Below are 10,607 nucleotides of genomic sequence, written 5' to 3'. Positions count from 1 at the left end.
TGAAAAAATATATATATATATATACACATATATATATATATATATATATATATATATATAAAAGAAGGTGCAGACGTGCTTGGCGAGGGGTGAGGAGAAAACAAAAAAAAAGGACTGTGCAGAAGAGAGCAAAAACCGTGTGCAGTAACGTGTGTACAGGTGGGTGTGCAGGGACGTGAGAAAAAAAAAATCAAAAGTGTGTGTGCAGGAGATAAACAAGAAGGTAAATACAAGTTTTGGTCTTCTTTCGCACTAATGGTTTTAATTTTCTGGTTACAGATACGTCATGTTTAAATCAAATTTTATATACACTTTAAAGTGTGAAATTATGATCTATTCTTTGACACTCTCCAGGAAGATAAATTTTATATACGCCTTATGACGTGAGATTTCTAATACCCTTAATAAATTCCTAATGCACTCATAGTGTGTGGTTCCTCATTCTCATTACGATCCTATGATTATCACTAAGACTTGAATTTCTTTTTAGAGATCTATATAAGTTAAATGTAATTTTAAAAATTAAAAATTAAAAATTTTTCAAACTATTTACCACGATTGTTTTGAGTGCAATTCGAGTAAAAAACTTACGAATTACACTTTAAAATCGGCATATGAGCAATTATGTGCATATAATTTATATGAAAATATTCATACAAATCGTACGATACCCGTAAAAAAAAAAAAACAATCAAAAAAAGAAGATGTTAAAAAAAAAAATTATAAGCAACCGTTACCTCTCTTTCCCAATACCTTTTTTTTATATATATAAACTAAGTGAAGTGTCAGAGGCACTTCGACCCCTTTTGAAATTAGAAGATCAAAACAAATCAGATCATAATAAATAGGGCTGTTCATGGGTTGGGTTGGTGTGGGGTAGGGCTTTTTTTCCCCCGCCCCATAGGGTGCGAGTTACACATATTTAGCCCCAACGATATTAGAATTTTTTCACAACCTAACGATGTTCGGGTTGGGTTGGGGCGGTGCGGGATGAGTTGGGTGGTCGGTTTCAACATTTAAAAAATTAAAGACTTAAAGTTCAATCTAACATTCAAAGTTCATAATAAAATAAAAATAGTAACCATTTTTATGAGTCTATCTAACATCAAACATGTAGCAAATCAGTCCATCCAACATCAAATATAAAGCAAACATAAATTAGTCTACACTCATAAATTAGTCTTAACATAAAGCAAACATAGATGCTTAATTCAAATTCATCTAAAACAAGCATTGCAACAGCAACAATCCCTTATCAGTCCACACCCATAGGCTCCTCAATGGTTGTAGTAGGACATGAAGTTGAGTTATCTACAAGAGAAAAGAAAATAACTTAAGTAATAATTTGGATAGTTAGTTTAGACATGTGTTGTGTGGGTTGGGTTGTGGGTTGTTATGGGCCCAACCTACAACCCGCCCAAAACACTTCGGGCCAGAGGTATAATGGGCCGAAAATTAAAAAATAATGCTGCGGGTTGCTTTTTTCGGGTTGGGTTGGGACGGTGCGGGGTGGGTTTGCAGGTTGTTCGGATTTATGAACACCCCTAATAATAAATCTAATTTAAATAATAGATTTGATTTGATTTTGAATTTTGAAATTCAAAAAAAAAAGGGAGAAAGACAATAAATTTTAAAATAAATTCGGAATATTAAATACCTCAAAATTTAAAGTGCACAAATTGGACCCTTTATGGTCCTTTAGTTTAAAAGATGAGCCCATTGTCTCATAAAATCATATGATGATTAAATACAATGTTCAAATCTCAGATTCAAATACAAAAATCTCAACACCAAATTTAAAAAGGATCATTTTAATTCCTCATAAGGTCATATACCGGGAAATTATTCAAATACAACTTTCAAATCCAAATTCTAAAGTAAAATTCCAAATCGAATTTTAAAACACCTTTTAATTCCCTATAAGGTCATACACCGGAGAATTATCCAAATATAACTTCAAAATCCAAATTCAAATTTCAAGAATTACGATTGACTTGATTCCCTCTCGGATACGTAGGCAACCTAAAATTTAGGTGCAGTTTCAAGACCAAATTCAATCCCAAAAAAAATCCTCATAAAGGACAAAGTCAAAACAAAACTAAATCAAACTTTAAAGTGCGTAAATGCGTCATAAGGTCATACACCAAGAAATTATCCAAATTCTCAAACCCAAAATTCAGACTACAAGTGGCTTGATCCCTTAACGGGGTATGTAGGCAACTCGACAAAATTCACTGAGTTCAACCGCAATTTTAAATCAACCAAAATTTCCCAAATTCACAAAAAATAGTACCAAGGGATTGTAATTAAGAGGTTATTCTTATAATCTTGGATGGGTTGAACTAAAAATAATAAACTTCTATTCTAGTTAAATCCTAAGATAGGTGAAATTATGTTGTGTGTTGAAATATTATTTCAACATTAATAAATATTTTTCACTCAACAGTATGGTCGTGAGGCTCCTATTTTATTCCGTTGGGAGGACGGTAGTTCGGCAGTAGAGGCTATTAATCGTTAGTTACGTGACCGAAATGACATCCTTCGGGAGTTGAAGGAGCGTTTGACTACTGCCCCGCAACGAATGAAGGTGTATGCGGACAAGAAGCGTCGGGATGTTCACTTTGAGGTTGGCGATTGGGTTTTCCTGAAGCTCCAACCTTATCGTTTGCGGTCGTTGGCCCGTCGACACAATGAAAAGCTAAGTCCTCGCTTCTATGGTCCCTTCTTGGTGATGGAGCGGATTGGTGAGGTTGCCTATCGTCTGCAACTTCCGTCTTTTGCGCGTATTCATGATGTTTTTCATGTGTCTCAGTTGCGGAAGGTGTTATAGCCTTCTACACCAGTGCAGCAGTTTCCTGTTGCCTTGACAGAGGACATGGAGTTGGCTGTTGAGCCCGCAGCCTTGCTTCCTTCAGACTCGGAAATTGTTGGATGGTTCTCTGGAGGTTTTAGTTCAATGGAAGGATCTTCCGGAGTGTGACAGCACTTGGGAGTCGTGGGAGTTGTTGTTTGCCCAGTTTCCTGACTTGAACCTTGAGGACAAGGTTCTTGCGCATGGGGAGAGTGATGATAGAAACCGGGAATTGCTAGTATATAGTAGGAGATTGAAGCGTTAGTTAATTAGTAAGGCTGACGTGGACTTGAATAAGTAGGTTTGGTTGTTTGAGAGTCTTGTCGAGGAAGTCTGGCGCCCATGTAATAACTGAATTTAGTTAGAGTTGTAGTTTGTTGGTAGAATCTATAAATAAGCAGGGGGGCCTAGGGATTTGGGGACTTTTGGATTGTGTAGAATTGAGAGGAGAGACGGTGATTCTCTCGAATAATCACCTGCGTGTGTAAATGGTCCTTCAATAATCAAGAGGTTTCCATCACTATTATATTCAAATATTTAAAACCAGAATACTATAAAGAAAATAAAAACAATTAAACATAAAAACATATACAGATTAAGAAATAAATACCTCAGTCAAAGGAGAATAATGGACAAAGTAGACAAAGCAGATTAACTAAAACTCCAAAACAAAGTGAACCAAACAAAATAACTAAATATCCAAAACTGAACAGGGCAGACAGATGAACAGAATATCCACAAAACAGTAAAGATAGTAATAGAAGTCTAATATCAATAAAATTTGTAGAGCAAGAAAACAGAGAAGGTAAAAAAGAGTAGACAGTTATAGTCGAAGGACGAAAAAAAACAGGATGACAAATTGCAACAACACAGTAGAACAAACTATTTATATACAAATTAAACAAATTTCTACTAATTATTAGATAACGGCTAAAAATAAACATGAATCGCTATAATCATTCACTAACAACATGTGTCACGGAGCATGAAAACTAAATGAAAGCAGAACCAATAATCAAAAGACAATAAAAAGTAAGATATGTATTATAAAGAATTACAGCAGAAAAAAAAAATACATGTCTAAGGAAATTATAAACATGATACCACAGTAAAAACCACATCAAAAGCAAACCGATTAACATTGTGAACAAAGATCAGAGTAGGGAAAAAAAACAAAACGCTAGATCTTTTACCTCAACATGAGTTAAAAAATTTAGCCCATCAAAGAAATAAAAATGGAGACATTTTAATTTTTTTCTTACCTCATCGTCATAAAAACTTGCAAAAAAAAAAAAAAATGAAGAATGGCCGAGAGGCTTACAATAGCAAAACGCAAATAAATTGCAAGAGTCCCTGTAAAACAAAATTTAATCATAGAACGAAATATCAAATCAAACCAAAGGAAACATAAAAACCAAAGAAAAAAAAAATATGAGCTAAAGAAGAAAAAAAAATCGAGAAAAACAAAACCGATCAAAGAAGCATAAGACCCAAAGGAAAAAAAACCCAGAAGCCAAAGAAATGCAGAAAAACACACCGAGAAAGCAAACAGAAGACCGAAAGACAAAAAAAAATCCAGATGCCAAAACGACAATTATTCCGTAGAGAAAACAGTTGGAACAAAAAAAAAAATATTATCAGAAAAGGAAGCATAACAACGAAAGCAAAAGAGAAAACGAAGAGTGAGAAAACCAAAAACCTCGAAGATTAAGCCAGATCTGCTCCAAAACACACCAGAAGAAGACAAAGGGGAAAAAAAATTTCAAAAATGGAGAAAAACAAAACTGAGAAAAGAAACATGAGACCCAAAGAAAAATAAAAAACCAGAAATGCAAGAAAAAGGAAAACCCTAAATTACAAATGCAAGAAGAGAAAAAAATATCAATAAAGGAAGTATAAAAACGAAAGGAAAAGAGAAAACCGGGAGTGAAAAAACCAAAACCTTCAAAGTTTAAGGCAGATCAACTCCACATCACACCGGAGAAAGGGGAAATTTTTTTTCAGAAATGCAGGAAAACAAAACCAGAACTGCGAAAAGAAAGAGGCGGAAAAAAAAAAACAAAGGACCCCTAGAGAAAGGGAAAATTCCAAAGGGCAACGTGTTTCGAAGAGGAGAAAAGGAAAAGAGAATAATAGCCAGTTGGAATCCATAACACAGGGAGGTAGGTGTTTCGGAAAAGAGAAAACAACACAACGAAAATAAATGAAAATGAATAGAGAGCCACGTGTCTCAAAGAGAATAAAAACAAAAAATAAAGCCTCATTCATTTCACCGATTTGAGTTTTGTTAAAGTAAAAAACTTTCAAAAATAGTTACATTTAACTTTTTTACTACAGTAAAAAACTCACATAAAATCACATCTCAACTCGAATTAAAAATTTAAATCAAAAAACTAAACGGGCTTTAAAACATCCAACTGCTGGAGTCTACAACACAGAAAAGTCACCAAAAAAGAGCAAAAAAGGAAGTGCACTGTTCAAAGAACAGTAAACTTCGACCTCCTATGGTAGTATTGTATAATATAATGTGCGTGAACACTCATCCATGGTGCCCTTCCTTTTTTTCATTTTTTTAATTAAACAATTCTTAGATATCTCATCATTTAATCTAACTTCAGGCCGATAAGCTGTAACATGACCAGTACTCAAGGTCAAGGCAAACTATGAACCAAGGATAAGGAACAAGTCAGTGCACAAAGCCAATTTGCATACGGGATTTGGTGGAACAAACGCGCTTTACATTGACATATTTTAATACAATAATGTGGTTTTAGAGCTAATACTCATTAAACAAATGTATTGCTCTCACATGATTTGGTTCTTAGCTTGTAAAAAGATTTGTGTCTATTTAGTGCAGGTATGTAGGGGGCTAATCCGCTGTCTGCAAAAATGAAAAGAAATTATTATTATAATTAGACATTATTGCCTAGAGAAGGCAATCATTTCGTTGAATGGAAACAAGAGCGCATGAGTGCCTTGGCGAGCAATCTATCCCATGATTATGCCAAGAACGATGATAATAATGATTAATGTAAACTTATTATTATATGAAAAGTCTTAACCTGATAAATTTATAAATGTAATGGTTTTTTTTAAAAAAAAAAAAAAAAAAAAAAAAAAAAAAAAAGAGAAAAAGTTGTACTTAACACTGAATCTAATCTTTGCACATAGATTGGGCGGCAAGAATTAACTGCTCGACATTTTTCCAAGTGAAATTGTGTTTGACCAACCAATTAGATGGTATTTCTTGTTTGTTTCTGCTAAAACAAAAGTTAGTCGTAATCAAGTAGTGTCCCAGAAAGAAAGAAAAAAAAAAAAAAAAAACCCAAACAAACAAAATCCACAGCTTCCCGGAAACAAATCAAGTATTCAACAGTAGTTCCCAAAGCAAAAACCATTGGCTCACTGCTGCAAACCCTTTCAAAAACTTTAAAATGTAGTTTTTGTTGGAATATTCTTATGGACTAGCACAATCATAACACTCTTTATGACACAAAGTTAGAGCATTATTTAAGACAACATTATTGTAATTTTGTTAATGCATGGTATTATATGGTGAGCCACAATGGGGTGGACAATTAATTTTTACTAATGAGTAATTACAATTACACCCCGAAAATTTATAGATACCCTCAATAATTAATACTCTTGTAATAAAGATTTAAAAAATTTATCCTTTTATAGATATTATTTTTATAATACCTAACTTAACCCTCTCATACCCCTAATCTGATTTTAATTTTCATTTGATTTATTAAACAATGCAATCTCTTTCAACTATTTATGTCTGGGACTTTATATTTTAAATTCAGTTTGTTATTTTGTCGCATATTATGCTCCATCAGATTTTTGGTAATCAGAAAAGCACTTTTTTTTAATCTAGATTGAACTAACCAAGGGATGGACTAATATTCAATTGAGGGAATTAAGCGTGGCCCTCAATGCTTGGGTTTGCAACATTTTTTTTTTTTTTTGTCTCATCATTTTTCTGGTATGTTAAACCTATCTACTGCGCCTATAACTAAAAAGATGTCAAAACTAGTGTAACTCTAAGAAACTAAATATTATAATTTTTTCTTTGTTGTTGTTGTTTTGAACTGAAACCTCCGTTCAGATTTTTAAACAATTTAATTGAGAAAAATTTAGGGTTTATAAAGATGAAATTAACATTGATTAAAGATGTAGGGGAATATTTTTATTTTTATTTTTATTACTCCTTTGAAGAATACTTTTCAATTGTAGTTAATGTGGGTGTTTTTTTTTTTCTTTGAAATGAATATTATTATTTCTATATATAGTTAATGTGGAGGTATATTAGTGGGTTTTAATGTAATTTTCATATAGGATAAAATTGTAATAAATATAATTTATGATTTAGTGGGGACAAATGAATTTAGTGGATGCAAATATAATCACTCTATGCTTGAGGCCCTTGGTTTTCTCTCATAATAATTTTGATCAACCATTGTATCAAATACCCTCTTTATACAATTTTTTTGGAAAAAGGTCCAATAACCCACTTTTGAGTTTTTTTTGTGTGTTGTCTGGGGTGTGAAAGTGAGTGGCCGAATGTGAGAGGGAGAGGAGAGGAGAACTCAAAACTCCTCTAGCTCTCTGTTTGGTGATTTTAGGTACCCACCGGAATCCAGCCGGCCACCGTCACTCTCCAGCTACATGGGGACGTTTTTCCACAGCTAAGAGGGGGAGGTAATCCTCTATTTCCATCTATCAAGAATACTCAAATACCAAATAAGGTTTTGAATAATTTTGGATTATTATCAAGATTTTTTGTGTTTATTAGTCTTGAAAATGTTTTAAATCCATCATAAATCCGCATCACAAGATAAAGAATTGTACTAATATATAATTGAAATTTACAATTAAAAAAAAGGAGGTTACCTTGCAATTTATTCTGCCTGTTGAAGCAGAGGGCAAAAATCTCCTAAAGTGGAGAGTTGCATATCCATCTGGACTAATATATCCATCCAAGGGATCAATAATCACTACATTTTCAGGCTGTGTCAACGCTAAATTTACTGCGAGCCTCCTGCCTTAAGAAAACATGGAGTGATATAAGTTGGGATTACTACGTTAATGAATGTGAAAATAGTTGGAGAAACAGTAATAGCTAGATTAATGGATTCAAAGCTTTTTGTGCATGTGAACGACTAAAGAACCTTTGAAAAATGATACTCTTTGGGTAGTGATATCTTAATAGACAGGTTGCCCTCACTGGATGAAGTGCCGTCAACTTTGACGGTTTGTGCATCCATTGGTGCTGCTCTCCTAAGTCGCTTTGGTGATTTGGATTTTTTAGGGGGCTGAACACCTTTCAGCTCTAAAGTCAAAAGCTCGGGTACTTCCTTGTTCAAGTCCAGATATCTGATTAAATTGTTGATTGTATCAGCAATGAAAAGTCTTCCTGTAAGAAATGTATAGAAAAATGAATGAATAAACAAATAGCTAATTTCCACTACTCTTTACTAAAGGGCACAAGATAGACAGGTGATCCTATATTCTCAATCACTCTGTTAAACACATTTTCAAAAATTCATGTGCATTATAAGGAAAGTATCGCATTTGACAAGATGAAAATTTTCACCTCAAACGTGTGGTAGATAACATTGTCTTCCTCATTAGATTTATTCACTTGTGGTTAATATCTGTATATCGAACCGTATAGTAACATTGTTTCCTTCTTGGAAGTAGTTTTGTATCATGAAAACCAACTAATAAATTTACAAAATGTAGGCCGACAAAAGAGCTTTCTTTGGTGGTCCATTCTTTCCTTATTTGGAAAATCAACTTTGTAGTTTGCAAAGGCAGAGCAACATAGAGGATAGACAATTTATAGTTGCAAGGAAATGAAGAACATAAAGTGGAATTCAAAGTTCAGTCTGAACAGATATATCACATTAGAGGGTTCCTATCTTCATAATTGAAATAGCTACTAAGGTCTATATAACAACTTTCAGACTTTAGCCAAGCTTCTAACATAATTTTGCAAAAGTGCATCCTGATATCATGGTTATAAAATGTAGGTGACATGTGTACAAAAGAAAGCCTCACCATTTTCTACTTCAATGATTCCCCATGGCTCTGAAAGCTGCAACAAGAAAACATAAATGCGTTAAAGGTGATATATTCACCATAGAAGGGCAATAATACCATCATCATCACCACATTCTCAGTTCAAAAAAAAAAAATACCATCATTCAGCTAATAAAGATAATGAGCTATGCCTCTGTTTGGTTCGTTGGTTTAAATTTTGTTGATTTGAACTTTTTTGTTTAAACAGAAAAATTCGAACTGTGTGGTTTAAATTGTAATTCGAATTAGCATTTTGATGTGCAGTTAAAATTTTAATCTAAATAGGGAATAAAATTCGACTTTGTGTTTGGTAGGTGCAAAAAGGAGAGAGAGTGGGCACCTTTTTACTGTTCAAAAATGGTTTGAACGATTGAACTTAAGGGGGGAGCTAAACTCTAATTGGATAGTTTAACTCAATTTAAACGGGGAATATAATTCAAAATATGTGCTTACCAAATACGAGTTTAAAGTGTGATCACTGTTCGAACTGAGTTGAACTAAACTAAACCAGTAAAACAAACGGGGGCTAGAATATTCAATCTCTAGATTGTGTGTGTTTTATTCACTTTTTACATCTAAATATTTCATGGTTTTCCGTGCAGTTTCTGTATAAAGAATCCGTCCAATAAAGACACAAAATAATTTTCAACCTGAGCTTCTAGGGCCATTCCATCTTGGAAACCAGCTTTCCCTGTACCTGCTAAGGTGGTAACCTTTTCACTAGCTGGATCTAGCTTCTTAATATGAAATTTCAAAGCAAATAAAGAAATTAATTCCAACGAGAGAAAATGGCAATAAGTATAAATAACAATGATAATTCAAAAGAGTTGGATTCCTAAAACATTATTATTCTTTTAGAGAACGTTTGGTTTATGTATTCAGAATCATAATTTAAAATCATTCTCTTTTTATGTGTATTTTTTATGAGAGAAAATACTGTAAAAAATTATAAATCATGATTCAAAATCAGAAATAAATATAGAAAACAAACGTCTTCTTAATTCGAAAATTGAAATTAATCAGAAGGAGTTGAAGTGATGTAAACTGCTAACCAAGAGTACGTACAAGACAGTATTAGTATTAGCCTATGAGGACAACATGATGTAAAGCTCGCAAAGTTTAAATTATTCTCATTCTTAAATTTCAACATCAGGGCTATAACATGTAACAAAAGATAAAAGGATGCGAAGCGACAAATATCCACCTGAGAGATCCATCTCAACATAAATAAAAAGAAAAACTGACATTAAAAAAAAATATATAAAAATATGAAAAGAAAGAGAAACCCTAGCCCCCATCTCAACCCTTTCTGTGTTCCCAACCAACGGCAATGAGCCACTGGAGAGATCCATCTCAACATAGTTCCCATTTCGGCGTTCTTGGTTCAGGAGGTCCACGATTGCGACGATCTGCATCTGTACCTCTTGCGCGAGTTCTTTTTTGTCGAGCCCAGCCCCGCCTCACCACCGCCAGCGCGATTCTTCGTGCGTCCCTTTTAGCCGAGCCCAGCCTCGTTTCACCGCTGCCGACGCGATTCTTCTTGCGTGCGAGTCCCTTCTTCTTCTTCTTCTCATCGTGCTCCATTACTAGGTGAAAAGAAAATTTTTACTAGAATTTATGGAAAAAGTTAGATAGATGATTATATAATATCGTTAAAAAATGAAAA

The 10,607-nt window shown here is 33.7% G+C and overlaps 1 long non-coding RNA gene across 1 annotated transcript; it reads right to left on the bottom strand.

Moving 5' to 3' along the window:
* Positions 1-5,683: 5,683 nt before the first annotated feature.
* Positions 5,684-8,253, bottom strand: LOC21389065. Its single transcript, XR_002902000.1, has 3 exons — positions 8,029-8,253; positions 7,751-7,898; positions 5,684-5,732 (listed from the first exon to the last, which is right to left on the bottom strand). It is a non-coding gene; the product is annotated as an uncharacterized LOC21389065 (long non-coding RNA).
* Between the last annotated feature and the right edge of the window lie 2,354 nt (positions 8,254-10,607).

The sequence above is a fragment of the Morus notabilis genome, unplaced genomic scaffold (assembly GCF_000414095.1).
Source record: "Morus notabilis unplaced genomic scaffold, ASM41409v2 Scaffold163, whole genome shotgun sequence".
In the NCBI taxonomy this organism is placed as follows: domain Eukaryota; kingdom Viridiplantae; phylum Streptophyta; class Magnoliopsida; order Rosales; family Moraceae; genus Morus; species Morus notabilis.
Note: the sequence above shows the minus strand (reverse complement) of the source record. Positions and strands in the feature narration are given on the sequence as shown.